This window comes from Ursus americanus, chromosome 2 (assembly GCF_024610735.1).
Source record: "Ursus americanus isolate L20-20 chromosome 2, mUrsAme1.1.p, whole genome shotgun sequence".
NCBI classification, from domain to species: domain Eukaryota; kingdom Metazoa; phylum Chordata; class Mammalia; order Carnivora; family Ursidae; genus Ursus; species Ursus americanus.
Window position 1 is genome coordinate 13,767,201 of NC_142128.1, and position 14,467 is coordinate 13,781,667.

A 14,467-nucleotide genomic window follows, 5' to 3' on the forward strand; every position below is an offset into this window, starting at 1 on the left:
CCTGTCCCTGGGGCATGCCTGCAGGGTGGGAGGTGTTCTGAGGAAGACATCTGGGCGAGCACTTGTTCCTTAGACGGCAAGTCCTAGAGGGCCCTTAAGAATAAATGGCCAAATATCTAGGCTCATTTTCCCTCTCCGTATGACCTCAGGTAGATGACACCGAAGGGCTAAATTCCTCCACGCCCCCCACCCTCCACCCTGTTGCCATTGTCCTGTGATGGGAACTGTTCATCTTGTATCTGAAGTCCCCTCTTGGCCGCTGTGCCCAAAATGACCGTGGGTAGAAATGAGCAGTCTTTCGGGGTTCAGTTCTGTTAGGAATGATGGCTCAAGGAAAAAAATCTCAAGCAAGCAAGTGTTGGGCAGCAGTAACAGAAGTCCTCTGAGGTCCTTGGAGCAAGTCCGGGGAAGGCCTGGTGTCGAGGTGGGGGTGCTGGGGGGATTGGTCTTGCTAATTGTGCCTTGGTGTTGGCTCTCAGCCTCCAGAATTCACGGGGCTCACTGCAGGGAGAAAGCCCCACAAGCTGATGGCATCAAAGAAGGCCAGCCAGGGTGCATGCTTCGGGCCACGGAGGCTTATCTTCTGAGCCATGGAAGCATTAGGGACAGGCTAACCCTCTTGCTCTCAGTAGAGAGCTGAGTAGAGAAGGATTTACCCCGTGTGTGCCCCCGGGTCAGGAGAGGGTGAAGAAGCAGCAGGACCATGCCATGGGTCCTGGGTGAAACCTGATTGCCTTGGGGAGCTCTGGGCTGAGCCTGTCATGTGTCAGTGGCCCACGTGCTGAAGCCGGCCTGCCCCTTCTGAACTGGCTGACCATTACACTGAGGGCTCCGGGGCACCTGGACCCAGCAGTATGCCGGTCAGGGTGCCTCCTGCGCTAGGGCCTCCAGATTCTGAGGACGGATGGGTCATTTGCTGTACTTTTCACATCCTTATTTTTCTCTTTTTACCTTTGGCCGTTTCATTATCTGTCGATCCTTCTAAAACTGACATTGATAGTCTCCTTGTGAGAAGGTGGTTCATCCCGTTCTCTGAAGCCTCGAAGTTGTCTGGTCAAGTCTGTTTCCCTGACGTGGCTCCCAGAGCCCTCCTTGCAGCCTCTCTGTGGGCCCACCATGAGCCTCTTGCTTCAGCAGAGGGAACCCCCGATCCTGTGCCCTCCATTTGCAGGCCAGAGTCCACCTACTTGTTTCCCTGGTGTCCCCTATGTGTCACCTTCTCAGAGAGTCCTTTGCTGCCATCCTAAGGCCCTGGCTCTGTGCTGTCTCAGCTTCTGAAGCACGTAGCAGGTGGTACCTCTGTGTCCGGTACAACTGGCCTCACGGTGCTGGGCAGGACTTGGTTTCCCGGAGCCTGGCTGGTAGCCGACCCTCGGTGAGCCTCACCCAGCTTGGGAGTGAGTGATGAACAAGAGGGCTGGCAAGGGGCCAGTGGGGGCTCGCGGCCGGGGCTGGAGGCAGGGCAGAGAGGAGCTGGCAAATCCAGCGAAGAGGGCCGAGCCGGTGGTCTCTTCTGGACTGAATTGGGGTGAGGACTCACTGCCAGTGGGGTCCCTCCCCTGAGGAAATTCTGGCAGAGCTCAGCCAGGGAGGAAGAAACAGAAGTCCAAGCCAGTCTCGACCATTACACAATCTGTGGTGGTCTGTGGTGGGGGTCTTTGTTGGGGCTCCCCCAGAAGCAGACCCTGAGACAAAAGATGTGAGTGTGTTAGTTGACCTGCAAGGGGGAGAGAACACGTCTTGGAGCATGGAGAAAGTAGGGCCAGGAAGGGAAGGCATCCCCCAAAGGGTGTGGTGTGCGGATTGCCCCTGTGGGCGACAGAGCTTAATCCTACCAGGGGCATTCCGGGGGAATGGAGGGAGCGTAAAGCCCACCCCTCCTCTGAGTCAGTCTGCTCCAGGGGGGAGGGAACCGAGGTATTTACGCACCTTCAGCTTTCCCACTGAGTTAAGTACCATTTTGGTGGTTCACATTGCAGGTGGACATGAAGCTGTTTAGTGGGTGAGAAAAAGGGCAGGACAGGTATTTGGTCCAGTCTGACCACAAAGTTAATTCCCATTCATCCTCCTCTGTCCCCACACCCCCATCCCCACTCCCCCCACCAAATACCCAGTGGACTGTCTTAATAGGGTTTCCCTCTTTTCCTTCCTTGGCTCTAGCCTCTATATTTTCTCCAGGCCAGAAGTGCCTTGCTTTTAACTGGAAGAGGAACTTAACGATTTTTTTCTCTGTTGAGAGTCTCTTTGTGACTCGTATTATCGAGTTTCGTAAATGTTCTGTATACACTTGAAAAGACCCCCACACACTGTAATCATGGTGAATTCCTGCTAGACATCAATTTTGTGTATTTAGATAGACTCTGAGTTTATTTTCTTAAGTCTTTTTGATGATGGTGTTTTAAAATCTCCTCCTACAATGACTATTCCTTCCCGCGTTCCAAATAATGTTTGATTTCTGTACCTTGTTGTCAGTTTCTTTGGCAGCTATAGATTTGTATCTGTGTGGCTTCATTATTAGTGGTGGTTGTCACCATTATGTAATGCTCCCTTTATCTTAAAAGCATATTTTTTTCTCTTGCCTTGAATTTTGTTCATCTAACATTAATATTGTTATCCCTGCTTACCTTCTATTCGAGTGTGATTAAACCATTTTTTTCCAGCCTTACCATAGTTCCTGATCTCAAAAGTAATGCATGCTTTTTTGTAGGAAAATTGAATGTATCAAAAAGGACTTGTAATTGGAAAATACAATTACTGCACAGACTAACTGAAGGCAAGAGCTCATTCCCCCACGTTCTGCCCTTCTTTTTTAATGCATATGTTACTAGTTAAGATCCTGTCGTAAAAGCTAGTTAATGTTCTTCTTGTTTCCCCCCTGAACTGTGAAACATAACATTCATCTTTTTATTTAAAGAAAGATCTGGGGCACCCGGTGGTTCAGTGAGTTGAGCATCTGACTCTTGGTTTCGGCTCAGGTCATGATCTCATGGGTTGTGGGATCAAACCCCATGTCCAGCTCTGCACTTCGCAGGGAGTCTGCTTGAAAGATTCTCTCCCTATGCCCCTCCCCTTCCTGTCTCTCTCTCAAATAAATGAATGAACCTAAATAAATAAATAAAAAAGATCTGCAAACATTGTTTTCATGAGGGTAGAGTGGTCCATTCTCCAGGCTGGTCAAGACTGGCTCAGGTGGGAACTATAATCCCTCACCTCTATGTTATCACATACATGAAAGAAAAAGGAGGCTTTTTCAAAAAAAAAAAAAAGAGAGAGAGAGAGAAAGAGAGAGGAAAGGAAAAAGCAAAGCAAAGAAAGGAGGGAGGGAGGGAAGAAGGAAGAAAGGAGGGAAGGAAGGAAGGAAGGAAAAGAAAGAAAGAAAGAAAGAAAGAAAAAGAAGAAAGAAAAGAAAGGAAAAAAAGAGAAAGGAAGGAAGGAAGGAAGGAAGAAAGAAAAAGAAAGAAAGAAAGAAAGAAAGAAAGAAAGAAAGAAAGAAAGAAAGAAAAAGAAAGAAGGAGAAAGAAAGAAAAAAAGGAAGAAAAGAGAGGGAAAAAAGAGAGAAAAGAAAGAAAGAAGAAAGAAAAGAAAAAACGAACGAACCGCGGCTCATGGAATGCGTGAATAAATGTGAATAAAATCCAGATGACTGTGGATCTGTGCACACAGGCAAGTCAGAGTCTTTCCCTTGTTAGTTGTTTTTTTAAGTGATTTCTTTCATTGAGCTTCAGTGTTGGCTTTGGCCTCAGTTGAGTCCAAGTAAGATGCAATGCTTTGTGCTTGCATACATTAACCCGAAATCGCTCGGGCAAGCTTTGCCAGCGATCACGGCTCACCCAATCCAGAGGGCACTTCCCTGCTCCCATCCGGCCACGTCTGACATTGCTGGCGGCTTCCCTCCTGGCACTTTTCTCCTCCTGAGGCCCCAGCACCACTGTCTTCTCTACCTTGACTCCCTGCTTCCAATGCGATCACTCATGCTTCTCACCATCAGGACCCAGTGGGCACTTTCTCCCCTGTGCACGTTCTGAACGATCTCCAAATCCATCCTTCCGGCACAGGGCAACTCAGCCTCTCCCTGAGCCCCAAACCTGTGTCCTCTGTGTCCTCGATGGCCCAGGGTCCCTCTGAACCGTACTCTCAATCTGTCCAATGACTGACTAAGCGTTCTCCTCTCGGCCTTGGAAACCTGCTTCTTGTTCTTTATCTCCTGTGTCAGCGAAGGGCTTTACCTCTTCTCTGTGTTCTCATCACCAAAGACTGGAAGGCTTTTTATTCTCTCTCTGCTCCATTTCTCAGCATCCCCTTCGTTCTGCATGAGCGTGTTCCTGCCTGGCTATATCCTGAGCCACTGGCCTTTGTTTGGGTACTCAGCGTTCTTTGCCTTGATCTTTACTTGAGGGGTCAAGGGGGAGGGGATTCAGGTGCGTGGAATTACGTCGATCATAATTCTCGACACACCCCATCATGGTCATCCTTTACCATTTTCCCATATTTTTAATCGAGATATAATTTGCATAACAGAATATATCATTATAAAGTGTATACCGTTCAGTGGCTTTCAGTATATCCACAATGTTCTGCAACTATAACCACAACTACTACCTAATTCCAGAATATTTCCATCCCCCCAAAGAGATCCTGAACCTGTTAGTCATCTCTCCCAGTTCCTCGGGCAACCACCAGGATACTTTCTGTCTATGAATTTGCCTTTTCTGGACATTTGAGATCAGTGAAATCTACAGCATGTGGCCTTTTGTGTCTGGCCTCTTTCACTTAACGTAAAGTTTTCCAGGTTCATCTATGTTGTAGCATAAATCATTCCTTCCTTCCTTTTAGTGGCTCAGTAATACTCTGTTGTGTGGATCTAACACATTTTATTTACCCATTCATCAGTTGATGAATATCTGGGTTGTTCCTGCTTTTTTGTTATTGGGAATAGTACCACTGTGAACATTTGTGATAAGTTGTTGTGTGGACATGTTTTCAGTTCTCTTGGATGTATACCTAGGAGTAAAAAGCCAAGTCATGTGATAAATCCATGGTTCATTTTTTGAGACGCCATCAGACTGTTTTCCACAACCACACTGTTCTTCACAGTGGCTGCACCATTCCGGCCATCAGTGTACGAAAGTTCCAATTTCTCTGCATGCTCAACAACATTTGTTATTTTCCTTTAAAAAAAAAAAAATTATGGCCACCTTAGTGTGTGTTAGGTGATAGCTTGTGGTTTTATTTACATTTCCCTGATGACTCATTATTTTGAGCATCTTTTCTTGTGCTCATTTGCCATTAGTCTATCTTATTTGGAGAAATGTCTATTTAAACCTTTTGCCCATTTCTAAAATGGGTTGTCTTTTTAGTGTTGAAGTGTAATTGCTTATGTCTCCTGGGTACATGCTCTTATCAAATATATTCTGTAAGTATTTTTTGCAAATGTATTTGCAGATATTGTCTTCCATGCTGTGGGTTGTCTTTTTGTGTTCTTGATAGTGTCCTTTGATGCACAAACATTTTTAATTTTCATGAAGTCCAGTCTGTTTATTTTTCCTTTGAGTGTTGGAGCTTTTGGTGTCATATCTGAGAAACCGTTGCCTCAGCCAAGGTCACAAAGACTTACATCTATATGCTTTTCTAAGCGTCCTATAGTTTTAGCTCTTAAATGTAGCTCTATATCCATTGTGAGTTGTTTGTATATGGTTTGAGGTAGGGGTCCGAATTAATTTCTTTTTCTATGAGGTTATTCAGTTGTCCCAGTACCGTTTGTTGAAGAGACTGTTTTTTCCCCATCAAATGGTCATGGCGTCCTTGTCAAAAATAAATTGCCTTGTAAATGTGAGCATTTATTTTTGGACTTTATATCCTGTGTCATTGATCTATGTATCTATCCTGGTGCTAGTACTGCCCCGTCTTGAAAACTCTTCCTTTGTAATAAGTTTTAAAATCAGGAAGTGAGTCTTCCAAACTTCTTCTTTTTCAAGATTATTTTGTCCATTCTGGGTCCCCCATGTTGACATATGAATTTTAGGACTGGTTTGTCCATTTCTGCAAAAAGGCAGTTGGAATTGTGTCAGCTTTTGCATTGAAGCTATAGGTCAGTGTCATCTTAGCAATATTAACACTGCCAATCCATGACATCGAGTGTCTTTCTGTTTATGTAGATCTTCTTTAATCTCTCTCAGCCATGTTTTGTAGTTTTCAATGTACAAGACTTGCCTTCTTCGGTTAAATTTATTCCTAAATAAAATAAACTTTATTATATTATTTTTGATGCTGTTGTAAGTGAACTGTTTTCTTAATTTCGTGTTTGGACTACTCGTTGCTCATGTATGGAAATGCAACTGGTTTTTGTATGTCAAGCTTGTGTTCTTCGATGCTACTAAGCTTGTTTATTAGCTCTCTGTGTGTGTGTGTGTGTGTGTGTGTGTGTGTGTGTGTTCTTCAGAGCTTTCTATCTAGAATGTCATGTCATCTTCAAATAGTGACAATTTTATTCTAACTTTCCAATCTGGATGCCTTTTATTTATTTTTCTTGCTTAGTTTTCCCGGGTCCTTGATTTTTAGAAATGTACTTGTTACCAAATGCCTGATATTCCATCATGTCTAGAACAAGAGCTTTGACCCAATTGTTGACAAAAGGCTCTTTGGGAGATGACAGCAATGTCACGAGTGAGCTCAGGGAAACACAGGACTCACCCCAGTGGGGATATCTCGCGGGTTATTGTGTGGACCAGTGCTGGGTATAAGGCGACAATCTGGACAGAAGGAATGGCTGCTTTGTGTTTTCTGCCTGTGACCTCATCAAGGTGCATTGCCTACTCTTAGGAGGAGGTCGAAGCAGAACGTGTCTGAGTTTTGGAATGAATGTCCTCAGCTGATCCAGGCAGCAGTCATGGAAAGGGAGAGCACAAATTCTGTCAGCCTGTGGCCAGAATATCCAATTATAGGGAAGAATGGGGACAATCTATCCTCATTCAGACATCATTTCACTCATCTGAGCAGCAAAGATGACAAAGATTAATAAGAGTCCATGTTGGTGAGGCTACAGAGAAAAGAGACTCTCATATACTTCTCACGGGACAGAACCACGTATCTGGAGAACAATTTATCAATTCATATTAAAAGTTCTTGTTTCATTCAGACAACCTATCCTCCGTTTAAAAATGAGGTACATTTGCAGGAGAGGGAGTAATGGCAGCTCTCCATGTATCTGCCTCAAGTCCCACTGCTCTGCTGTGGACAGTTGGCCACAAAGGCTGTATGTCATTGTCACCTGGAATCCCTCCTCCCCATCCTCCTGGGGACCTCCTTTGCCCCCTCCCCTATGCTAAACTCCACCCTTTTCTCTTTTCTTGGTTTCTGTGCTTATTTTGATGAAACACAACAGCTAGAAGCTTCATTAAGAAAGATCTCAAGGAAGATAAACTCTTTCGAGATCATCCATGTCTGAAAAAAGCTTTATCCTAATTTTCTATGTGATTGATGGCCTGGTTGAGATAGATATCACCTTCTTTCAGAATTTTGATGCTTTTGCTTCGTTATCTTTTTTCGGTGTTTTTTAAAATAACAAAGGCATTCCGATTCCTGATCCTTTGTGTGTTTTTTCCTTTCCGGAAGCTGGTGGAATCTTCATTTTGTCCCCAGAGTTTTGGAATTCACAATGGTGAGCCTTGGTGTGGGTCAGTTTTCATCCATTGGGCTGGACATTTAGTGGCTTCAATCCGGAATCGAATGTCTATCAGTTTTTGGAAAATTTCTTGGAATATTTCATTGATAATTCCTCCCCATTTTTCTCGGTTCTCTATTTCAGAGTCTCCCATTCTTCCATCTTTTCCCCCATTTTCCCATTATTTAGCCTCTTGGGCGGACCCTTTAATTTTCTTATCTTTGCTCTGCCGCCTTATCTTTCCTTATATTTTTGCTCTGCTTTGTTTGCTGTCTTCAATTTTATCTTCCTTCCCTTCTATTCAGTTTTTTATCTCTGCTATCATGATTTTACTTCCAAGGGCTCATTTTTATTCTCTGAGAGTTCCTTTTTATAGCATATTGTTCTTATTTAATAGAAGCAATATGTTTTCTTATCCCCTGGAGGATATTAATAATATTTTGTCTTTTGTTTTGTTTTTCAATTTTTCTCCCTGCACGGGCTGTTTCCACACATTGCTTTTTTGCTCTTTGCTGTTTTGTTTCTGTCTCCCACATCAGACGCATCCCCCCTCGTGATCACGGCTGGTGTTGACAGCAGAGCGATCGCGTGGGCTGGAGCATAGGGTGGGGACTGGGGTCTAGCGATCGGTTACCTTTCAAATGGCCTTCCTTCTGGTCATCATTTCTGTTTCCCCGATTTACCCCCAGTTCAAGGGGGTAAGTTCGAGGATTCTTTGTCCCTCGAGATATAAATTGAGTTGGTTCTCAGTGTTTCCCATGATTAGCTTGGGGTCACCTGCCACAGGGCTGTCTGTGAGCTTTCTACCTATTTCCAGCTTCCCCAATATTGTGCTCTGTGTCTCTTGTGTTTTCTCTGACCTTGCAATAGACTTATGTATGGGTCTATTTTATTTCATTTTTTTTTAATCCCTTTACTATAGTTTTCAGTGGCTTTGAGTAGGGAAGTGTGTCCGATTCGTGAGTTAAATTCATCTTCTTGTCCTGAAAATTCCATATTAATTTTTAAGAACTTTTAATACAAATTAACAAATCGCTCTCCAGGTATGTGGTTCTGTCTCATGGGAAGGATACGAGAGAGTCTTTTTCTCTGCATCCTCCCCAACACTGATTCTCATTTATCTTTTTCATCTTTACCGTTCTGATGAGTGAAGAGTGACATTCTTTTAAATCCATTTTTTTTTTAATCCTAGTGATCATGGGAACTTTTTCATGTTTTTCTGTCTTTATTTTTGTAGAGATTTGCCAATTGATGACCCCATATTCTCTTTCTCCCAGAGTATTTATCTTCACCTTACTGATTTGTGAGAACTTCGTATATATATTAAATAAACTACTTGCACATTCATCTTACAGGTATTTCTCCCAACTTGTGCTTTTGACTTTAATAAATTTTACATTTTTGTACAGTCAAATCCATTAGTCTTTTTTTCCTCAGTGATGTCCCAAGAAAGTTATTGATCATCCCTAGATGGCACAAATATTCATACATATTTTCTTACAGGTAGATCTTTTTTTTCCCCCCCAAATCAATTCCAAAGGGGTTAAACATCTTTGTGTCCGGGTATAAGAGTTTCAGCACAGAGACCCTTGTCTCAAAGTATGCTTATCTCCATTTCTTTAATAATCTATCCGTATTTAACCACTGATTTGACATTTCCTATTTTCATATGCTAAAATAGTCTAGATTTGGAAACATGGTGGCTGAATCACATGAGGACTGATTGGTTTTGGAGGAAGGTGAAGAGGAGGGAGGAGTCATAGAGGGGTCCGGGCTCTGGTGACAGGGTGGGTATTAGCGCCACTCATTAAGAAGGGAAATGACAGGGGCGCCTGGGTGGCTCAGCCGTTAAGCGTCTGCCTTCGGCTCAGGTCATGATCCAAGGGTCCTGGGATGGAGCCCCACATCAGGCTCCCTGCTCGGTGGGAAGCCTGCTTCTCCCTTTCACACTCCCCTTGCTTGTGTTCCCTCTCTCACTGTCTCTCTCGGTCAAATAAATAAATAAAATCTTAAAAAAAAAAAAGAAGAAGAAGGGGAATATGACAGAAGTAGCAAGTGTGGGAAGGGACTGCGTTCACTTTTTTGGCTATGCCAGGTCCAAATTCCTGTGGAAGTTTAGTGTGCCTTCAAAACTCAGATGAGGGATAACTGCAGCCATCAAAATAGTATTAATGGCTTGAAATAATATTAGACTAAAATGATATTAAAATAACAATAGAGACCTCTTTATTTCTGCTACCATAATCCTTAATACATTTTTAAATAGATCGTATCAAAAGTTTTCAACTACTTTTTAAAAACCTCCCTCATTACCATCTTTGTTATTAGACAATAGCATGTGGGGGAAAAAGTAGAATCAAATCCTGTGTGGTGTTGGCCAGGGCCCTTACCTTTTCCAATCTCGAGTACTTGGGGACAATAGTGACTTTCATGCAGGGTTTAAATTGTGAGGGTTAGAGGTAATACTTGCAAAAGCCCACGGTACAAGTCCTAGCAGTATAATAAAAGATGTTCTCATTGAGTGTGCTCACAGTATTGTTTGGTTTGCTAGCTCCAGATCACTCTTTAACGCTCTACTTCTGTGTCACCTCCCCTGGGGAGCCCTCCCGGATTTCCCAGCTGTGGCAGAATTGGAGGCCCTTCACCTCTGCTCCCCGGGCACCAGTGTGGAGTTTGGCACAGCACTTGGCCTGCGGCTTTGCCTTTGTATACTTGCCCATCTTTGGACTGGAAGCCCCTTTAGGGCAAGAACCGTAACTCCTTCTTGCTGCGTTCCCAGCGCCCCACACACTGCTGAGTTACAGTGATTGCTGACTGTGTTCATTTAAATTGCATGTGGGCAAAGACTTTTTTTTTCCTACTTCATCCCGGGAGTTTTTGTACTTGGTCTCGTTGTACATATTTGGGCTTCAATGCTATAGTCCTTTTGGTTGAGTTCTCAAAAAGCACCGAACTCCAGTAATCAGCATTTGCATCTCTTGGTGATCAGGACGGCTGTGTACCTGGTCACTGATACTTCCCTGAGGGGCCAAGCACACCCAACCAGGCTCTGACACATTCAGAGGCTGAGAGCAGAGTGGCTCGAGTTAGAAGACTTCTTTGAGTTGGAGGTCATACCCTCTGGTCTTCCAAAAGGGATTTTGGAGACAACACCTCGGCATTGTTTGCTTTTCTTCTTGGCTTATAATTGCAGGGATGGGAGAAGTCCTGTGTTTCTGGAAGATAACATTTTTCCGGTGTTGTCGAGGCTCCGAGTCAAATAGCCAGGAGACACCTTGTTATCACACAGCTCCGTGCTGGCCCAGGCTTCCCTATTGGAACATTACCTGCTTTTCCCACAGCTGTCGAGAGCCTTCCTAATCAGAGACAATACTTGTTTTTGTCCCCAGCCAGATCTCTGCAGCGTGACAGCGTTTGCTCTGTGGGTCTGTAATCACAACTGGGGTGTGTATTTACATTTCTCCTTGTGTATTTTTAGGCCGTGAGGAAGAAAGATTAAGAAAGAGAGTGTATACCTTACCCAGGCGACCGTGGGAGAACCCGTGTGAAAGCATCATAGGCTAACATCATAGGCTTTGAAACACAATAATGAAAAAAAAGGCAATAATGACAACAAAAACACCTTGCTATTTTGAAATAATTTTCAATTCATATGAAGTTGCAAAAATGGGCAGAAGTCTGAGGTGCCTTCTGTCAGTTCCTCCTACTGGCTACCATCTTGCAAAACTCTAGTCCATGATCATGACCCAGACATGGACTTTGGTACCATCCACAGACCTTGCTCTGATTTGCATGCATGCATGTGTGTGTATGTGTGTGTGTGTGTGTGTGTTGTGTGTGGAGGTGATTCTGTTCACTTTTTAGCCCATGCATAGATTCCTGTAACCAACACAATTAAGATACAGAACCGTGCCAGCCCACCAAAGCTCTCCTGTGCTCTCCTTCAATACCCACATCCCACTCCCACCCCAATCCCTGACCCCTGACAACCACTGATCTGTTCTCCGTCCTATAATTTTGTTATTTCCAGAATGTTCTCCAAATTGAACCGTACAGTATCTCAGCTTTGTGGTTGGCTTTTTACACTCAGCATGGGTCCCTTGAGATCAGTCCAAGTTACTGAGTTCATTCCTTTTGATTTCTGCACAGAGTTTCGTGATGTGGCTTCGTCATACTTTGTTTCCCTCTTGGCCTGTGAAAGACATTTGGGTTGTTTCATTGGGGTTTTTACCAGTAAAGTTGCTATCAACATTTGTATACAGACATTCGTGTGAGAATACGCGTTCATCTCTGTGGGATACATGGCCAAGGATCCAATTGCAGGGTCTTATGATACATACATGTCCGTTCATTCCAGTTGTGTGATATCCCCTCTTTACAAAGTCCAATTAACTTTTAATCCTCCAACCCAGCCTCCAGTGGAAGATAAGTTTCCGTTTTAACCTTGGTGACTGTGACTATGGCACCAAAGGCAATGCTTGCATTCTACAAGAACCAGGAGTTATCCAGAATGCTTGTTGAAAGTTTTGCGCCATAGTCAGACTTTGGGTTCCCACTGATGGGAACCAGCAAGAATGCTGGAGGGTCTGACCCAACCCAGGGACGAGAGTGAGGCTGGGCCAGGGGAGAGTCAGACCCAGGCATTCAAAAGTGTTGTGAATGACAAGCCACCTCCTCTCTGGGCCACCTGGAGGGGAATACGGCTCAGGAGATGGCTCAAAGTTGTGTTATAATCCCAGCTTCTGCCATTGGAGAGGGACAGGCCCGCCTCTCCAGGGGAATCCTAGGGAAGGAAAATGGTGCTTTAGTAAGGGTCAGATGCCCTTCCTTGGACCCGCCAACAGTGTCTAGGAGGGCAGGGAACAGAACCACCACACCACAGTAACCATGGGGAAAGCTCCAGAAAGGGAGGGGGCTGGGTAGATAAGCACACTGTGGACAACATCTCACAGGGATTCATACTTAGGGTTCCTAGAAGTTGGGGAAATAAATGAGGACTTTGTGGTACTTGAGTTGGCCCATGAGAGAGATTTGGGACATAGGGAAGTGGAAGGAAGCAACAGTAGGAAGAAGTATCCAAATAGAGGCAGGGAAGCTTGGGGCACACAGAAGGAAGTGTGCTGATGGGATTTGATGTGTGAGAACTGATGGGTGGACTGGATTCCAGAGAGAGTCTCAGTCAGGTATGGAGAGCCTTACTGAGCCACAGGATTAAGGATGGATAGCGTGAACAGACGAGTCTTCGACATCCTCCAACAATGCTGTGCAGCGTCCAAGCAAGAGGGATGCCCAGGCTGCTAGAACAGCCCAGCCGGGATGGGGATCAGGAAGCATGGAGGTGGGACAGACGGAGTGGGGGAGCGAGGAAGCCTGGGGGATGGTTGAAATAGTGGTCAGGAAGGCCACCCAAGGCCATTTTCACCTTTGTTCCTCAAAGACCAGTGTTCGAGATTTGACCTTATTTTATTGGGAAAATAAATGAGCTGGGTGCTTGACATGAGCGTCTATAGATCACTTTAGCTGCAAGCTCTGGTCGGCTTGCCCTTTGGCCTCAGGGTGTGCTACGGGCTCTGGAAAGGCCTGTGACTGAGACCAGCACCCGACCTAGAGCGAACCCTTGACTTGCTCTTGCCCTTAGGGCAAGATGGCTGCCTTCAGAGTCTTCAGGGGTGGGTCCTGACTGATCTCACCCATTTCCTGCTTTTCTTAAACACAAGGGAGGACAGTCAGCTGCTTGGCCTCAAGGGGGTCTACTAGGAAATCCCCCCTTTGCAGGACATCCGGGAACACTGGGAGGGGGCCGGTACAAAGGCAGAGTGGATGTCCTGTGGCAGCTCAAGACCAGGCGTGTCTCTGCCTCCCCAGGTGCCCCCGGGCCCGAAGTAAGTGCACCCAGGTGCGCCTGGCCCCGGGGCACCCTTCCCTCTGTCCATTTTCATTCTCTTTCCACATCAGAACACTCCAGCCCCGTGCAGCCGGTGTGCCCTTGTGCGGTGGGCATTCCAGCTCCCCTGTGTTCTGGTGCTCAGAGCCTGGGATTCTGGCAGATGGTCTCCTGGGTCAGCGGAGACAGTAGGTTCCGTGGGTCTTTGGGGCCCTAACACAAGCTGCTCTTTACAGAACGCTTTCCTGCTATGTAAGGCTCCGACGTGGGCCATTTGTTGTGAGCACGCACCAGCCTCCTCCTCGCGCCTAGGATCCATGCTGCCCTTGACTTTGGAGCATTCAGGGCTCTGAATAGAGTCCCCAAAGGCTAGAGAAGGGTGGGCTGGCCCGAGGCCTTGGTCTCGTTATTCCATTCCTGGCTGCCACCAGCATCGAAAGAGAACTCGAGGCGACCCAGTGCCAAGATGTGACCCGGTTCTCTCCAGGGCTTCACGTCTCTTGGGTTCTGTTTTGCTCTCTCCACCCCTGCGCTTAATGACTATGACTTTTGCTATTTCAAGGAAAAATTTTGCCGGCTTTGGAGCATTCAGAATCAATATCTCAGTAAATAAGAAACATAATGAAAGAAAAACACACTCCAGCCTGTAGACAAATTTTATCGCTTAAATTCACGTTATTATTAGAATCAGCTGCAAATACCAGTCTTGCGACTGCCTTTTGATGGGGCAGGATCAGGGAATGCTCTTTTAATTTGGGGCAGCCACTTGGAAGCACCCCCTATGGGCTTTATGATGTTTCCCTGTTGCTTTGGGCTACTTGCAGGTTTTGTTTTTGTTTTTTTTTTAAAGGTGAAATTTAAATGGAGGAAGCAGAGGAGAGGAATTTCTTAACAAAGGACTTGAAAGCAGGGATGGCTTTCCT

The 14,467-nt window shown here is 45.3% G+C and overlaps 1 protein-coding gene across 2 annotated transcripts in view; it reads left to right on the forward strand.

Moving 5' to 3' along the window:
• GALNT17 (polypeptide N-acetylgalactosaminyltransferase 17) overlaps positions 1 to 14,467 on the forward strand; it is a 434,901-nt gene that overhangs the window by 196,140 nt on the left and 224,294 nt on the right. The gene's annotated exons all lie outside the window — the stretch shown is intronic.